Source organism: Ixodes scapularis, unplaced genomic scaffold, assembly GCF_016920785.2.
Source record: "Ixodes scapularis isolate PalLabHiFi unplaced genomic scaffold, ASM1692078v2 PGA_scaffold10__122_contigs__length_95168666, whole genome shotgun sequence".
NCBI classification, from domain to species: domain Eukaryota; kingdom Metazoa; phylum Arthropoda; class Arachnida; order Ixodida; family Ixodidae; genus Ixodes; species Ixodes scapularis.
The window spans coordinates 16,024,488-16,043,450 of NW_024609836.1; the positions used below are offsets into that span (position 1 = coordinate 16,024,488).

General features: G+C 44.6%; 1 pseudogene; it reads left to right on the plus strand.

Moving 5' to 3' along the window:
- LOC115315603 overlaps positions 1-7,902 on the plus strand; it is a 149,317-nt pseudogene extending 141,415 nt beyond the window's left edge.
- Positions 7,903-18,963: the final 11,061 nt, after the last annotated feature.

Genomic DNA, 18,963 nt, shown 5'->3' on the forward strand with positions numbered 1-18,963 from the left:
CTGACTGGCAATCGAACTTCCGCAATTACAACTTCCGCGGGACGGTCAACCGCGGTAACTACTCGGCCACGCGCGCGCTCGCTCGCCGTCGCGCGTGGCATTATATTTAAAGCTTGCGCAAATATTTTATTTCAAGTTGCTCATGTTTTCTACTTTTTATAGCACCATTGTAACCTTAAAAAGGCGATGCAACCATTTTTTCTCAATAAATAGAGGTTGGCACCATTGCTTGACATTTATAACTAACGAAACACGTTGCGGTTGTTTTTGTCTACGCACTGGCAGTTTCCTGGAAAAATTTCAGAATAACGACCACATCCTACTCCCTCAACTCGCAGCCAGAAAACGAGGCACGCGATAGCGAGTCCATTTTATGCCACCAATGTTTTTAACTTATCCACGCAATGGGGTTGGTAGGCACAGTGTACGCGCTGAGTTCCACGTGTTGTTAAGGTTCGACTATACCCGTCAACCCAGCGATTGGGCATGAGCCACTACCCGAATGCACATGGTGTCATTGATTGTCACAAGCCGAAATCAGATGCCTAGGCAGTTTTTTGTGTCCAATTTATAAGCAGCATTTAAACATCGCCGCAGCGGATATGGCAAAACTTGATGACATACTCCTGAGGGTCGCATTGTTGGCATTGTCCACACAGCTCCGTAATCAAGGTTTGTGATGGAGAGAGTGAAAGAAATGGTCCGCTTTTATAGATGGAATGCAACTTTGCCAAAGACGGACATTTGTGTTGCGTGTGAGTAATCTTGGGTCCCAGTAGTTCCCGTAAGTGCGTATCAAGTGAGAAAGATTCCTACCCAATACCGTTACATAGCCCCTTTAATACTGAACGAAGCACTACTCGATCGTTTAGAATCAGTGACCGACGAAAGCGCGGTCAATAACCATGAGTATTTTTTAGACATTGCGCTCGTCACAAAGCTTCTTTTGCCGCCATGCTGTATCCACATTTCGAAAAAAAAAAAACCGAGACTGGGACAATAAGGGACGGACAAACACAAAGTCTCAAACACAGCTGAATTTTATTTGACAACGAAGGGTGCTTATATAGGCGTCAAATCCTACACAAATCAAAAGATACGAAGAAAAGAGAGGGAGAAACCTACACAAAAAAGGGACGAAAGAAAGAAATGAAGGAAAGGGAGAGAGAAAAACCCGTGCCACAAGCAGTACAAAAAAAAAGTGTTACAAAAGGACTGAGAAGTGGTGAGATCGTTTATACAAAAGCAAACTGGAAGACTAAAGTGCATTAATCCCCAAGAAACCCCAACGCTATAACAGGAAGTCATTTATACAAAAACAAAATAGAAGGACTAAAGTGCATTAGTCCCCAAGAAACCCCAACACTATAACAGGAAGGATGCAACGAACGAACGAACAGGGAACAATAAAGCGAAAGGACTTAAAATCGGACAAGGGCCTCAACAGAACAATTGACAAGACGCGTAGACATCAAATTTGTAGGAACTTTCTTAGTTCTTTATCTATTGTGAGGGATGGCTTATTTACCGCATTCCCATGATTCATGATTGTTATAGAATCTTTTATCAAACGCTTCCGATCATCCTTTTCTGATAAGATGACTGTTGTTGAGTCCAAATTAGGTAGATAATTGTTGCTTTCAACTACATGTTTTGATACTTCCGAATAAGGATCTTTGTTTTTGACACAACGTTTGCGTTCGGTGAGACGATCGTTTATACAGCGCTTGGTCTGTCCTATGTAGCATAATCCGCAATCAAACGGGATCCTGTATGCTAGTCCCGACACGCAACTGACCTCTTTTTCCTTGTGTATTTTAGTGCACCCTGCTCAGGCGGAAGCAAACGGAGTCAACCGATTCAGTCTGTAATCATTGCTGAAAAACCGTGCTAATACCATACTAATTACCGAATCCCGGACAAAAGCTCACCGGACAAAAGCTCACCGGACAGAAGCTCATCGGACAAAAGCTCACCGGACAAAAGCTCACCCATTTTTAATAGACCCGGACAAAAGCTCACCAGGAGAAAATTTCATGTTGATCTTATAGAGAAACGAAGTTTAGAGAAAAAGGCGATGAGCCTCCTTTTGGTGAATTCGGCCACCGCGAAGCGGCGTGTACGGATAAGTCAAGTGAGTTAAATTTTTGCAGTGAGCCGCCGCAGAGTGCCGCCGCAAAGCAGCGGGAGCGCAGAGGGGGCTTGGGTTAACCCGCGCACCAGTGATACACGCGCGAAGTAGAAACGCCTTTTTTGAATAGCGTTCCCTTTTCGATAAACGGCATATCTCTAAACTGAGGCTCTGCTTTCTCTAAAACGTGCTTCACTAAAACGTGCCCGTTCTCTAAAACATGTTTCGACGAAAAGGCATTCGATCAGCCGTAGTAAACCCTTGCGTGAGATGGGGTACAAGTTCACCTAAAAATTGTGTAATGTTCATCGCGTCCGCATTTTATTTCAGCCCGTGTTTCGCCCGGGTAGCGAAAAAAAAATCAGGTGAGCTTTTGTCCAGGTCTGTGAAAAAACGGGTGAGCTTTTGTCCGGTGAGCTTTTGTCCGGTGAGCTACAGTCCGGTAAGCTTTTGTTTGGTGAGCTTTTGTTCGGGTACCCTTATTACCAATGGATTTAAGATTATGTGAAATCTGGTGAAAAAACGGAAGAACTATATGCTTTGTGGGTTAAAGGACTCTTTGGCACTTTTTATTGAGGAAGATGAGAAGCAACAACTGATTGAACACGTAATCTTGAGGGTACCCAGCGGCTTTAAAACGGTCAAACAGGCGCTTGAGAGCAGACTCAATAAAAACTGGGAACATGATTTTTTCGGAGCACTGTTGACCAAATTGCGTACTATGCCAGTCTTTACATGTTTTGAGTGACAACTGTGAAATGGAAGGAGAGGTTTTGCATTTGGCTTGCCATATTCCCAGCACAAATTGGATGGATGTTTCAGCTGTAGATAAAAAAAAATTGTAAGTTACCCCCCTCTGGTCTATCTACAGAAAACTTTAATTCTGGAGAACTGTTAAGAGCAGCATTTTCAAGTGATGCCGCTAAATTAGAATCGGTACTGCAGATCAAAAGGTCGTCGACGTAACGCCTTACAAGAACGTCGCCAGGAGAACGGTTCCGGTTAAATCTCCACGATATCATGGAGGTTGAGATCTAGATAACTTAAATAAATCTCTGAAACAATTGGAGCAACAGCAGAACCTATGCATATTCCAAGTTTCTGAATGAAATCTCGATTATTGTGTTGAACCACAGTTGCTTTTAAATATAGTTCAAGAATCATAAGGAAGTCGGCTACCCCAATCCCAGAATGTGACTGGCATCTAACAAAATCGTTTTCAAGAAACTGACCTACGCGTTCAAGTAACGTCTTGGGTTCTAGCGAATAATATAAGTCTTTGATATCCACCGAGAAAAGAGTGCAGAGCTTACCATGAAAAGGCTCCAATTTTGTCACTAAGGGCTGGTTGCACCAACGCCGTTTAGCGCAAAGCGGAGCTTAGCCGGGAACCTAAACTAAGTTTGGGTTTTGTTCGGTTGCACCAAAATCGCTTATCGCTAAACCTAGCATTAAACTACGCTTATCGTAAGCGCTCAACATTAGGCGCGTTGCTTTTAGTTGTTTCGTGATCCTGGGGCTCTAAACTTGTCAGATGCAAAGTTGGAGCCGAAAGTTTGCGGAGCGCGCCGATTGGACGTCGGCAAAAAAAGCGCGAAGTCAGCGTCGTGATGAGCCAATCAGTGCGCTCCGTCAACTTCGGACCCAACTTTGTGTTGGACGAGTTTAGAGTCCCTGGATTTAAAACATGGCGGCTGGTTTGTGGCGGTCGACGCGGTGGACGAAGTTGGTTGTACAAAGTGTTTTAGGCTACAACAGCGTGAGAGTTTCGACAGAACGACCTTCGATTGTGACAAGGATGCAAAATATTTTAGCGTGAAGTGTTTATCGACCCCTGTTTTCAAGTTGGCTCTCCACTGTCAGTGCGTTTTAGCCCTAACCAAGATACGTACGGGGCTGTGGGGCTCACGTCTGTCTTCCGGTTGGTTTTTCTGTCAACGAGCTTATTCGTATGCACTTACTCTACTAATTTTCGCGTAACTGTAACGTATTGTTATTTATCACCTTGTTTATTTCTACTTGCAACGCACATCCTTCAATCCGATCAGCGCGTTGAATAGTGGCAGTACATGATCTCGGCGATCAGATAATTGTCGGCACTACTGCCGTTTGCATCAGATTGCGGCGCTTTTAAATTATGAAGCAGCGAAAACTGAATTTCTATTGTTTTCTGAGTTTCGAGACAATCTTCGGTGAATTTTTCTTGTCTCGCGAGTAGAATTTTGACTTCAGAAAATTGTATCGCTCCATAACCATAACTTTTCTGGTGATCGCGTTTTTTACAAATATTTTGCTTTATATCTTTCATTCGTGGCGACGACAACTCGACGACATCTATTCGACGATTTCCGGGCATTTTCGCAGCTGCCGTGGCGAGTTCGTCACTGTTTTGAACTTCATCGGTCTCAGGCATGAGTTGATTTTAGTAGTCATCTTACCTGCCTACTTATTCTCGATGATGTTCTGTCTTCAGCGATGTAGCGAGTAAAGCGTCCTTCTCGCGTTCGGTGAGATTTGGGCCCCCAATGGCTCCTTTATTTCAAAATGTGAGCACGAAAACTACTGTCACTGTCAAAATATTCTGTTATCGACCTATATTAAACACACAATCACAAATGGGAAGAGCATTCGTGTTTATTTAAAGCGTTAACTCGTGTTTTTTAATGTCAAGCGAAAAAATGATTGAATTTGGAGACCTTTAATTCCCTACTCACCGAAGAAATACAGCGAAAAGCAGACGCCGACTACAGCAGGTTTTTTTTGTTTACATCGTATTTGTCCCTCTGAGCATTCCCTAGTTCGCTCTGTTTGTCCCTACATTTCCTAGGCAAATCCAGCGTTTAGCTAGCGGCACGTCTGTAAAGCCGGGTTAACGTTGGTGCAACCGGAATTTAAACCCGTGCTTATCCGAGCTCGGTTTAGGACGCTAAGCCGACTTAGGAAAGAGCCGCTTTGGGTTAAGGTAAGCGACGTTGGTGCAACCGCCCTAAGTCATCTGAGCAACGTAGGATCAATGGACTTCCAACATCTAAACCACTCAGGGCCTTCTGAAGAAAGGACGACACTAGTTTTTGCCAAGTGCCGTTCTCATTCACCACAACTCGAAGAGGAAGGTCCACCTTATGTTCCTTCAAGAAAAACTTGATTCCAAAGGTGTATTTTGAGGTTACATTCATTTTGGAAAACAAGGCAGGAAATTCACTGACCTTAATTATTCTAACATTTTCCCGCTTAATCTGTTTTAGGTTTCCATTGAACTGCTTAAACAACCCCTCTATGGCTAAGCGTGATTTTTTTCGGAACTCATTCATTGGTAATACAGCAAATTTCCCAGATTTTTTAGTTTCGAGAAGCATAATGTCCTTTTCTATCAACCCATTTTTTTTTATCAACTCACATCTTTAAAAAAAAAGGTTTACTTTATTCCTCACAGTAAAAGCGCGAAACGACTGTTGTTAGCGACGGGTCAAGAGTAACATGGATAATTTTACTGCTGCGTGAGCTTTTTGCGGTTGAAAATACTTGGTTGCGCGGGCAATCAATGCCCAGCGGAACACAAAGATGGCGTTCTAGAGCAATACCACGTAGAAGAAAAACCCTAGGCATTACGTCGTCGTTAGCGAGTGCCCGTCTCGCCCCAAGCGGAAAACACGCTGAAACTCGGCGTTAGCCGCCACAAAACTGAAGGCGCGTCCCTCCTGTGGCACCACGCATAGTGTCGCGCTCGCTGTGAGACGCTCCGCGACGCACTGTCGGGGATGCTGACGCAATAATGGCAGTACATTTTCTCTATCGTTTCTTTTTGTCCTGATGCCTCTCCCCTCTTGGGTTTCCTCTCCATGTATTTCCTTTCCCCTCATTTCCTTCCCTCCCTCTTCCTCTCCCTTCTTTCTTCACGCGACACAATAAATCAGTTTTCCCCCTGAAGTATAGGTGGCGTAAAACACCGATTTCCTCTCCGCATTGCTACCTCCTTCCTTCCCTGTCTGACACTGTCTTCAACCTTCTACGGTTACCCCTCTTCTTCTCTCCCGTTCCGCTCACTCCTTTCTCTTTTCGTCGCCCTTTCCGCCATCTTTGCCTCCCTTCACTCACACGCTTCCTGGTCGCGGGACGCAAAAATTCATTTTCTCACGATTCGACGAAAAATTAGAAATCTATATATTCTCGACTCCCTCAACAACTGTTCAATCTCTCACCAATGATTTAATACACCATAACAAAACAGGAATCTATAGCGTAGCTCATGACAAAGAATCATATAGTTCTCATAAGATGACTTTGTTGCTAAATTCAGAAAATGACACGCTAGGACAAACACTGATGCGAATTCATGTGTTTTTGTTAAAACCGCTGTAGAGTGGAACCGACTGTCTTGAGAGCAAGTGTGATATCTCCACGAAGAATTGCTTTTTGCAAAGTTGTAACTCCCTCGCTGCAACGCTTTGAGGCAATGCGGGGTAATATTTTGAAAAATAAGAAATATAAAAAAAACAATTGCTCCCAAGAGACGCATTTCATTTATACTAACTCTTCGAAGGTAGTCTCCAATCTTCTTTGCTACCAAAATAAAGCTTAACAAAGCTCGCATTATTGGAAGGGTGCGACAAGACGGTGGCGCCATGGTGTGACTCCTAGCAAAAACGTTTCTCGTAGACATCGAGCGTAGCACCTGATATGATTTCTTAGACCATGAATACCTACCTAAGCATAGCATTATACAAAACGCTTTAGTCCTCCGTTGCTGGTACTTTTTGAACGTGAGACCCGGAAATCAAGTATATAGACGCACTTCATGCATTGGCAAAAAGAGACGCGATCATATTAATCCTAGTACGTCTATTCGATCCGCGAGCGAGTGTAGGTAATATGATAATAGTAGGTTCAAACATATTTATCTTGTGGATATTATCAGCTATTGGCACTAGTAAATGTTTTCACCTAGTGATTTTCGGGCCGTGACACACACAAGCGCTTCGAAAAGGAAAAGGCGCTTCGAATACTGCGGTGTACTGCCGTCGTTACCGCTCACAACTGCGAGGAACATGGTAGAACCCGAGCACCCAGCAGCTTGTGCGGGACGAATGACGTAAAAAGACGTGCAGAGCAGTGTCGGAGGCGGCCGGAATTTCGTATGTTAAGCTACCAAACGTCTCCTCCGGTGTCCGGAGAGAGAGAGAGAGAGAGAGATACTTTATTTTTAAACAACCCTTAGTCCGAGTCCTCGCTACCTAAGGAGCTCGGCTGGACCCCTGACAGTGGTGCTGGGTCCAGTTGCAGGATCCCTTTATGTGCTTGGTGAGGGCCACCAGCAATCGCCAACAGGGTCGGGCAGAGTTCCTGGGGTGTGGGGTGGAACGGTCCCGCTTTCCCAGAAATAGGAAAGATGGAGACGCTGCCGTGACAAGTGCGGTCGCATTAGAAGTGGCCGAAGCGGGGAGCGCTTCACTAAGCGACGTAGCGTGCATGCTACCTGCCTTAGTGGAGCGTTGCTCCCCCTTTGGTTGTCACATAGTATTGCTCTCCTTATTAGTGTACTTTCTTTTGCAGGGATGCCAATTGCAAAGAAGCCAATCTTTTGTACAATCCGCCAAGAACTGATCAGAGGTCCAGCGGATGGCGTCTGCGACATCATTTTTTACGAAAGCTTCTACGCGGAGAGAGACGGTTCCTTCCTTGACACCAGCCCAAACAAGTTCATAGCGTTTCTGCAGTACGCCGAGGTCAACACCGGTTCAACGCAATACGGTATCGCTATAAAACACAGGTAGGTTTAAGAAGCGTTTTGGGTTCCCAGAATTCCTAGATGAATGTGGTGTCTGCAATAAATTTAGCTCTTCAAAACGAGCGGGGAAAAAAATGAAAGAAAACCTTCGAACAGAAAGTTCAAACATTCTTCCAAAGTGCATTTAGGTGGTGAATTTATTGGGTGAAATATCTGGGCGTAACTCCCATTCAAGACAAAATAATAGCAACAAACGTTTTCAGGACCATCGCAGGCGACCGAGTTAGCGATGATTCTAAGCTCTACAACCCAGTACCCATAGCTACAGCGCTAGGAGACGACGAACTCTGTCGTCTGCTCGCTGCAACAGTTGGGACATAGCACCACAAGACTGGCCATCTCTTACTCAGCCGTCTGCGTACACGTCCGTCGTTAACCCTGGTAAAGTTTGCTCTTCTTAATTTTGCAGAATGTTCGAACATTCCATGTGCTGTTGACATTTTTTTTTTTTTTTGTTATTTTAATTTCGTTGACACTCTACAACCGGGTCTCAAACGCGCGGCCTGCGGACCGCATGTGGCCCACGACACTGTGGGATGTGGCCCAGAAGCATTCTGCGGTTGCGAGCCCTCGCTCCTGTGCCTCGAGCGCCACATGCGCCATAAATAGTAGTTTTATATTGTCGATTCATTTCCGCTCGAAAGGCTCTGCTCTGTTGACACATTTTACACTAGTCCGATTGTTTTTCTTTTTAATTTTTTTTAAAGGGCCGAACAATTGTGTTGTCTAAATGTTAGCGACTCAACAATTTCTCTCAGAAATCAACCGGAAAGACAATATAAGTAGGGTGTACAAATGCGAGCTGATTTCTTAAGGCTGCGGTACCACGGCGGCCATCTTGAACAAAACATTAGTTGAACCACCAGGGCGGCGTTGGCTGTCCGTATGAGCAAATGCTGCAAAACCTGCGCGCCAATTTCGAAACCCTTTTTCCCGTCGCTTGCGACCTTGAGTTTCCTTCTCCACTCTTACGCCCCTCCTTTCACGTGTTCACCCTCTGGCGCGTCGCGCCCACGTTCATTGTTGGGAGGACAATGTACCGGATAATCCCCAACTTGAGGCCCCCTGCCAAAATTGTCCCGCTGCCAAGTGATTTGAGCGAGATGGGGTTTTGACGCGGTATGGAAAAGTGGGACCGTCAATTTTGAACTATGCCTTTTCGATACTGCATAAGTTGTGTACGGGGCTGGCCAAGGCACGGGCGCGAGGACGTAACTGTATACAATGCTTGGGTTGCAGGAGCACTCGCGCGTAGAAATGGTAGGACGCGCTTTCTGAAATCACACGCCTACATTCCGCAGCGTTGCAATCCTACGAGTAAAACAGAGTACATCTTCGGACAGTGCGTGAGTTGATGCCGGCCGTACGAAAGACACACCTCGCGCTTCCTGTCACTACTGCCTCTGCTTGCACGCGCTGCCGATTGGCGGTCCTTTCTTTATTTTGTTTCGTCGCTCTTTTGAAAATACTGAAACTAATATTTTCTCAGACCCTGCTCATCGTACCTCTGCACTACAGTTGTGTAAACACGTTGTGATGTAATTTGAGATATGGGACGGAGTGTCTACATTCTTATTTCGTGTGTAATGCCGGCATAATATTCCTTTGCTGCCAGAGGGTCAAAATAATGGTAGGGTCGGCAGCAAAAACTATTTCAATGACCGAATTATGATCAAACACCAGTAAGAACATAAAAAAGAAATCACATGGGGAGAATAAAAATATTGCTACAAGAGGATGGTGCGTGGGGCACAAACAATATTCGGAGTGACGTTGAGGGAACGCGACAAGCCAGATCTTTCCTGATGGCAACCGTAAAAGTTGATCTGGTGCCTCGTTTTGATCGGCTTTGCACGGAAACTCGTAAACTACCGACTATCTTGTCAGTGGTGAACATAGTGAGCATGAACTGGATGATTTTTTTGTTGATGTTTTTGTTTCTGTAGTTAAATGAGAGTATGGAAATATGAGACGTCCGCTGACGCTTGCGTCGGCTAACGGAACCTCAATCGCCGATCGCGGCCGATGTCATGGGCGTATACAAATACATCAAGTCGTCTGGGCGGGAGCAGTTGAAGCGCCGCACTTTTTTGGCCGGTCAGTAGAGACTCCGCGAATTCTGACTCGAGGCTACTCTGTGCGGAGGGAGTACTGAGCGCGACCAATCGGAAACCAAGGATGGCTGAAATTTCCTAATTGCCATGAGATTTGCAAATTCGTTCTCCCCGCCGTAGTAAATTCGTCCGAATCGCTATTCGATTTACTAATCGATTATTTGGATGAAAAGATATATTTCAAAATTCGTACGTGGCTCACCAAATGGCAATAAAATGGGTATAGGATTTCAAACCTATATAGTGTCGCCCTAATTTACAAACTTGTTTCACTTGAAATTAGAGTTCACGCGCAAGCGAGCTGGTGGAAGCCTATACTAAAAAGGCCAGAAACAAGAGAAACAAAAAATAAATAAATAAGAGCGGGATAAGCGCAACACGGTCTCAAATCACAGCTGAAAATGGTTACTTGGTAAGTGTAAATGTCCAGACATTGTATTAGTAAAATGTATATATATATATATATATATATATATATATATATATATATATATATATATATATATATATATATATATATATATATAAAGTCAAAAATGCGTACTGTCGGAGTTATTAATTCGAAGTTTATTCCGACGTTTCGAGCGGGGACCGTTCTTCATTAGGTGATGAAGAGTGGTGCCCGCTCGAAACGTCGTAGTAAACTTCGAATTAGTAACTCTGACAGTACGCATTTTTGCCTTTGTATATATATATATATATATATATATATATAGAGAGAGAGAGAGAGAGAGAGAGAGAGATAGGTAGATAGATATTTTTCACTATTTGCTGACGGCCGAAACTAGCTATGCAACACAACAAGTAAAACCACAGAGCTGCCCCGCCTCATATCACCCTCAGTTGGAGCTCGACTGACACATTGCGCCGATCAAGCATCACCAACAGCTCAACACCTAAACGCCACGGCGTTCACTATCTTTGTTTGGGTGATTCCACCCACTAATATAACAACTCATACAATGCGCCGTGATAAAGTGTTTTTTGTCTTTGTGTATGTGTTTTCGTGACATCTAACCTCTGTTTGCGCTCTGACTAAGAATGAAACCATGTATACTAAAACATCGATAGTGGTCTCTATTTTTAGCGACGCTCGCACACGTCTTGCCTTTGACGCAGTGGCATTCTCATCTCCCATACACGGACATTTGGACAAAATAGGTTGGTCGGCCTTCACTCCTTAGCTGCGGAACGTTTTGACCGTGACGTATGTATAATTCAAAGAAGCACGGCGGGTGCCCTTTTGAAAACAAATCATGTTCGCGTAGAGATATTTAGCGGCTATAGTATAGTCCGTGGGTATTTATTTCTAGGCCAACTCGTCGGCGTCAGTCGGTACAGGCGCTGGAGGCGTGATGAAAATGCTGGCAGATGTCGGCTTGACGAGCCCCACACTCTCCCCTTACAGCAGATGGCAAATAAACCAACAACAATATTTGTCGACGGGCAATTGATTGAAGAGGCCAATCGGTAGTAGGATGACTCGACAAAGGGTAATTCATCGAAAATTCCAACTCGTTGACAATTGTTTGTGAGGCCATTCAGTTTCCACATTGCACTCATCTTCTGTATTAGAACACATACACATGTTAGACATTTTAATATAAGCAAGTTTCGGGCACCGGATATTTTTTTGAAAAGCTGTTTCACCGAATTTCGCATCTCCCGGTTCGTCGAATTTTGATATGAAATCATAATATAATTATTATACTTGTCACTTCTTCAATTAGAAATGGTTACAGATAATTATAAAATAAAAGTAGGCTTTCGCAAAAATTATGTCGATTATAGGCTACGCCAACGTAGCCGAACAGTAAAAAAAAATGTTATGAGGGTGTTTTTGTTAGGGTTCAAAAAAGACAAAGGCGATTCTTCAAATGAGCACTGTTCACACAGGCCGACTGGTAACATAATTAAAATAAAAGCACCGACTTCACAGAACAGGAAAAAACAATTTCACTAGACGTTTCGCCTCCATGAATAAACGCCTCCATGAATAAACGCCTCCATGAATCGTGAATAACCAACTCGCCCAAGCTGAAGTTCTGACCAGTTTCGCCTCCCTTGCGGGAGGCATCTTCAGTAGTCACACAACAATGCCTGTGTAAGCTTCGTGGAGAGGGCCGCGTTTTTTGTTACACACGGATGTGTGTGTCCCTGCGAACAAACCACGATTCTAGGATTTTCGGGACCCCCATCTGTCCTCCCTCGCCAAGGTCGTCGCGGCCGGGAAGTCAAAATAATGCCCTATTGTCCACACATAGTACACCAGTTCAGACTTCAGTCGGGTCGCGTGGGATGCGCACGTGACGTCACACTTGTGTTTACAAAGCAAGTGAAAAGTTCAACCTCAAGTCAACGCTATTTATCAAATATGTCCGTACTTCGTGGAGAGGGCCGCGGTTTTTCTTACACACGGATGTGTCTCTGAGAACAAACACGATTTTAGGAGATTTTCGGGACCCCCATCTTTGTCATAGGGTGACTCGTTTATCGGGCCGTTCGTCGAAAGGCAATTCGTAACAGGGCAATTCGTAGCAGGCTAATTAGTCGCGTAGGGCAATTCGTCATAGGGCTATTCGTCGCTAGGGCATCTAGTCGAAAACTGGGTTTTCTTTTTCTAGTTTATATTCTTTTAGGAAAGTTTAGAGGAATTTGGGAAGAAAAAAAAAAAGGGGGGGGGGGGGACGTGCATGTATAAAATATAAAGTTCAGAAGCCTTCCAAGAAAAGTTCGAACACCGCCTTGTTGTCCGCGTTCTTTCGGAGTTTCGGAAAGCTCGGAAGCTTTTCTTCTAAACATGCGTGCTGTGTTGTATCCTGTTAGGATAGTTCACGATTCTTTGTACGGTTCCTATAGACCAACGCGCGGCCCTGACGTCACGCAGCTGCGGTGGCGCTGTCGACGGCAGTGCGCATGCGCAGACGCTTCACATTTCGCGAATTCCGTTTCTGCGCACGCGCAGTGCCCACACCCGGTGTGGGCAAACGCGGGCTTGTTTGTAAACAGCGCGCCGGTCTATACTCAATTCACCCTTAACAGTGCACGGGAGGCTGCGTGTTCGCCGGGCCTCTCTTCTACCCCAGACCTCTATGCAAATAAAACTTTTTTCGTGAACTGACACCCGTGTGGTTGTCCTATCAAAATTACTGAAACATATTTCTAACTCGGCTGTGGCGCATACCCACAGAAGTAGACAGCGTCTACTGCGAAAGTAGAGCATTTAAGCCAAAACTTAAACATTATGCTAAAAATCCAAATACCGAATGAGGGAGAGCCTTCGTTCGTAATTAATAATTTTGAAGTAATATACTTGATAAACTGTGAAAATTAAACCCACAAGAAGCTTTTATTAGAGTGACGAATCGTCATCTGGACGAATTGCCCTATTACGAATTGCCCTATGCGACGACTTGCCCTGCTACGAGTTGCCCTGCTACGAATTGTCTTTCGACGAATTGTCCTACAGCCTAATAATTCATACCCTATATCGTGCAGAAGAGAAGAATATAAAAAAAAAAAGAAAACGAAGCGAAAATTTCGATTTCCTTTCTTGTGGACAGGGCATTGTAGGTGAACGTGGCTTCCTTGTTTGATTCGCCAAAATAGCAACAAAGCGACATTTTACGATCGAGCGAGCACCGTCGGAAACACTGCCCAAAATAATTTTATAGGGAGTTTCACGGCTTTCCACTGCGACATAAGCACGTGGATAGAAAAACAAATATTGACAACAATAATTGTCGAATATTTTTGGCACGCTCACACCTGGTTTTTCTTCATAATTTGATGACTCATATGTTGATTTTGTTTGCGGAACCGTACTTCTGACCGGCAATTTTATTGCGTACGCGAAGCTTTTGCGTGCGATCCACTACAGTTAATTATTTTGGGGTGTCCAAGTTGAAGCGGTGCGTGTTATTTTTCGATCTCTGTCCGAATGATACAAAGTTTCACGTTTTCACCCTGTGAGTGAAGTGAGTTGGTCAGTGCTAGCATCGAAGGCTAACTTCGAACTCTAATTTGGAAATAATGTCTCTGTTGCCGCATCGCGGACAAAGATATATATGCTCTTATCACTGTAGCAAAATAACGTGGCAGGATTTGTGCTCTTGTTATGATCGTGTACCATTGTAGTCGACGTCATCCCAGCACGGCGTATCGTTTTTGTATTCGGTTCAGCCCTGCAAACCACACTTAGGAAAAAAATGAAAGTTTGCACCTTGTTTGTTCAATTTTTTGTTATACTGCAGAAACATATTGCGCCCCGTGTTTTTGAAGGCACGGTAGACGGTGGTGACGGTGAGGTGACCGACCCCCATGTCAGCCGGCGTCTCGCTCGACCTCCTCGGAGGACAGGTCGTTTTTACTGGTGACTGGTGCATACGTGGAGCAACTCCGCGCGCATTGCGTTCTTCATCTCAGAGAACGCAATACATGACTCAGCTCTATCTCGTCATCGCTCCAAAATGACAAGTGGAATTCGCAACTGTATTCGGTGACAGGTCAAGAACGAAGTGGGAGCTCCTCCCACCCTGTTCCACTTCAGCGGAGCGAACGGGGGAGAGGAGGTCGCCCCCTCTCCAGCGTTCGCAAATGGCAAATATTAGTTTATTAGGCCACTAACTGTCAATTTACGCTCGTTCCTTTACGTCCGCCGCAGCCGATAATGTTATCCCCGGGAATACCAAAAGTATAATTTCTTTCAGCAAAAAAAACAAAACAAAACAAAACAGAATAATAAAACGCCCTGTATATCACAGCTTTGACAACGCTTCACGTGTGTGAGGTTCGATGACCGACAGAGAACCACCGCTGGCCGTGCTCCCGAAGCGGGGAAGTGCAATTTATGGAGACCGATCATATTATCAGAAAGGTGCAGACTAGAAACCCTTCATGTGCGCGAAGCGCACATGGAGGCACTCTAATGCAGACAATCCAGGAAAAGTATTCTTGCAACTATGAGGTTCCAGTTGTACTTACACATGCATTATCGTCAAATTTGACGGAGTTCCTTCCAACACTAAAGAGTTGTCAAGAGTGAAGATTATAAAGGAGAATATCAGCAGGAATCTATTGTATGTTTACTGAAAACAAAACAAGCATCAGAAAAACGCATTTGGGCGGCCGGGGAGGCCAGAAGCACGGACTGCGCGCACCCAGCGTGGAACCAGCGAATGAGAGGGCACTCCTAGCAATCTGTTTTCAGAGCCACGGTATGCCGGCTGCCGGCCAAATGTCCACTTTAATTCTATTATGGCTTTCGAAACGTAAATACACGCTCGAGAATTTTCAACAATATCACGCGAGCGCCGACCGGCCTGTAGATCAGCGCATCGTCACGGCGCGAAGTAGCGATATCAATGACAGTACGCGCGTGCGCAGAAGAAACGCGCCGAAGTCGGCGTCGGCTGCTAAGCTGTTTCCCCAATCACGACCCACCCCTGGCGCGACGCCCACCGCTTGCTCCACCCCATAAGCAGGGGACCTAGTAATCAAAGCGACACACACGGTACGCAAACACGAACAGCAGCCAGTAGGAAGGACACCGACACGAGCTTAGTCAGCGAACGAAAAGACAGACACAAACTTCACTCTAGGCAAACAGAGCAGGGGTAGTTACAAGGATGAGATGCGTGCGCAGACTGAGGTAAGCAGTGCACAATAAATACGCGAAAACTCGCAGCAACCGAAGAACTACGCAGCAAACACGTACGTGCACACGCACCAGAAGTACGTGCGTCACGCTGCGTATCTACGCAGAACTGGCGATTTTGGCATTTCGGTAATTTGAAACTTCGATATCGATTCCGTGAACAATTTATTCAGCAAACTGAACCGGTGGAGCCTCGCATAAAAAAAAATCGTTTAACAATATGAAAGCGACTGAAATTCTTCCTAAAAGCTATATTAGCAGAAAGTACCGTGTTATAAAGGACCTCACGAGTTTCGACCAAGTTTTCCAGCACGTTATTTTGCAAGAAACGGAAGAAGCCAGGTGTACAACCAGTTTCCGAAGCTGGCAACCACAGCTGGAATCAGCGCCATCCTCGGCAGTTTCCTGAACCTCGCGTAGTCACATTTCAGCCACCGCCACATAGAGGGCGCAACCAGACATCCAATTTGTGCTTTCTGTGTGTTTTATGATTCTTTTTAATAAATAGGCTCGATTAGTAAAAATGTGGGCTAATAATCAGGACCTGGAACAGTAATCTCCATTTAATACTAAAAATATCGGCCTAAATGTCTGCCAAAAGGGGTCAAAATACTCGTTTTTGACTATCAACAAATACGTGATTTCACCTATATTCAAACTTTTTTTATGGAAAATCAAAAGTGAAATTTAGAAAAAGGGCCTCGCTTTGCAAAGCAGAATATGTTTTTCTTTGCGGGCCTACAATTTTATTCATGTGTGCCAATCCCTAAGCGCTGTACCACTGTACTACCAAATGAAGTTTGCCAAAATTAACGGTTTTTGTCACTTTTCACGTGCGCATTCCGAAAAAAGTTTAAGCCATATTACAATGAAATTTAGCGTAACTCTTTCGACCATAATTACAAACTGATGTAAAAAGTTTCAAATAAAATGACCGAGTAGGCGCCCAAAACTTCGCGACTGAAATGCTTCCGCAAAGTCAATTGTTCTAAAGTAAATATCTGTCAAAATAAAATAAAAAACGAAAAAAGGGCCTCCGTTGACAATGAACGCACTCTTCTTCTATAGCATTCTAAAATTAGAAAGAAATTGCTCCAATAGTGCACCCTGTACCACTGTACTACGAAACCATGTTTTGCCGAAAAGGTCAATGTTCGCGGGTGCCCTCTGAATTAGCTTTTTGCACTAGGAAAACAAATCCTACATCAGATAAAAGATGATGTTGTACACTACAAGATGATATATAACACATAATTTTAGCAAGCTTGAACACGCCACGATCGCATTTCGAAAACGTGCTGAAAGCGTCATATGTGATGGCCGCCGTGGGACCGCAGCCTTAATGAGGCACCTCAACTGCACGGTGCACGAACTCATGGTCGGCAGGAGCAACGCGGCCAAGGATGAAGCTATAAACTCTCGCTTCTATCTGAATTCGAATGCCTTAAAATGAAAGTATTTTCTTACAATTCTGCTCGACAAATTGCCAGTAAAGCAAACCCCGCCGTATCAAGACATATTTTTGCTATGTTTTTGAATCTAGTCAAGTGTGCTACAGGGCAATGATGGTGCGCTCCCTCTCGTTTTATTGAACACTGGCAGTGCTGTGGTATGATGGTGTTTCAAATCTTTTCATAAAATCAGGCGTGCGCCCAAGGCAGTAGTATGCGCAAATAAAAACTAAAAAGGAAAAAACGATGATCTTACAGCAAGCTGAATGCATAAGTTTCGCGTCTAAAAAATCTATCGGGTGTCGCTGGGACAGTCGGCTGCTTTGCACTGGAAAAACTAGTGTTTGTTCTTTGCTTTTTGTCCCAAAATACAAAATAGACACGGCTCCCCCCCCCCCCCCCCCCCTCATCTCTCCCCCTTTCCCGTTAGCCCTCGGTCTTTTCGGGGTGGGCTATTCGGTCGATCTGGCCCCCAGACTTGGATGAGTTTGAGATCGCTGCTCGACACTTCAGAAAAAAGATGGTATCGAAGGACTAAAGGCAGCATTTCGACTCTGAACTCCCAATAGCTCTTCGAAAAGATCATCCGTCTGGACCTAGGTATAGTGCGCAAAAGGTAAAAACTAACTGCAATAGACCGGAACAATCCGACAAGGCGTGCGCGAGTAAAAGCAGACCTTAGTTCTCTTAGCCGATAATGCATCTGTATGCATTATCGGACAAAATTCCAGGCGTCATTGTCAGGTTTGCATCCCAAACAACTAGGGATGCATGGCTCTACCGGAAGAATAAGCTAAGGGCAACCGGAATGAGGGTGTACATCTACGAGAACATGACTAAACAAAACAAGGAACTCCTAGCGAAAACAAAAGAATGGGCGAAAGCGAACGGTTTCAAATACACTTGGCACAGAAACGGAAAAATCTTTGCTAGGCGCAAGGATGGTGACGATGCGGTTGTGATAAGGAGTGAAGACGACCTGGATTGGTTTGTAGTTTTTGGCATGGATCTTATTTACACATTGGGTTTTCAATAAATTTACGATGGATTCATCATACTTGCTAGTTTTAAGGCTTCACTCAAACTTTTTCACTTAAATGTACGGCCGGCTAAAAATAAATCGATGGAACTCGAATGTCTTTTTAGCCAACATTCAGTTAGGTTGAACGTGATTATGTTCACCGAAACATGGTATTCCGACGAAACTGATGCATTTCATATGCCGTCCTATAAAAGCTACTGTTTAAACCGGACTACAGGTCGCGGGGGTGGTGTTTGCACATTGGTCCAAGAAAACATTAACTCTCAATTATTATGAAATTTTTGCGTTACCACTGGAGACTATGAAGTGCTATCTCTTATAGCAGATAATACACTCTAAGAAAGGAGGGGAGTTCGAGGGAGTTAGACGGCGTGACCACACCCACAGCGTGCGCTAGCACCCCTTCGGAAGGAATATCCTCTCTCAAATAGAAGGAGCGAGCAAGGGGAAAGAGAATGGGGTGCTACAAGAGTCCCCTGGGGATTCGAAAGGATTATGGGAAGGGAAAGTCTGCCCTTCGGCCAGGCTTCTTTTGCGAAGGGGGAACGTGGATGACTAGCCTTGTGAAAGCTAAATCCGATCCTGGAGTTTATGCTTTTACTTTACTTCTTTTTCTTTTTTGCTTCAGAGATTCTTTGAAATTGCTGACGTTCCCTTTTTCTTCGCTTTCTTCTTTACGTTTTCTTATTAACTTCCAAGTCCGAGAAGTTACTTGACTGTTTTATGGAGGGCGCTGGCGGGCAGGTCGACAGACCGACACACCATGCCGTGGTTTACATTTTGC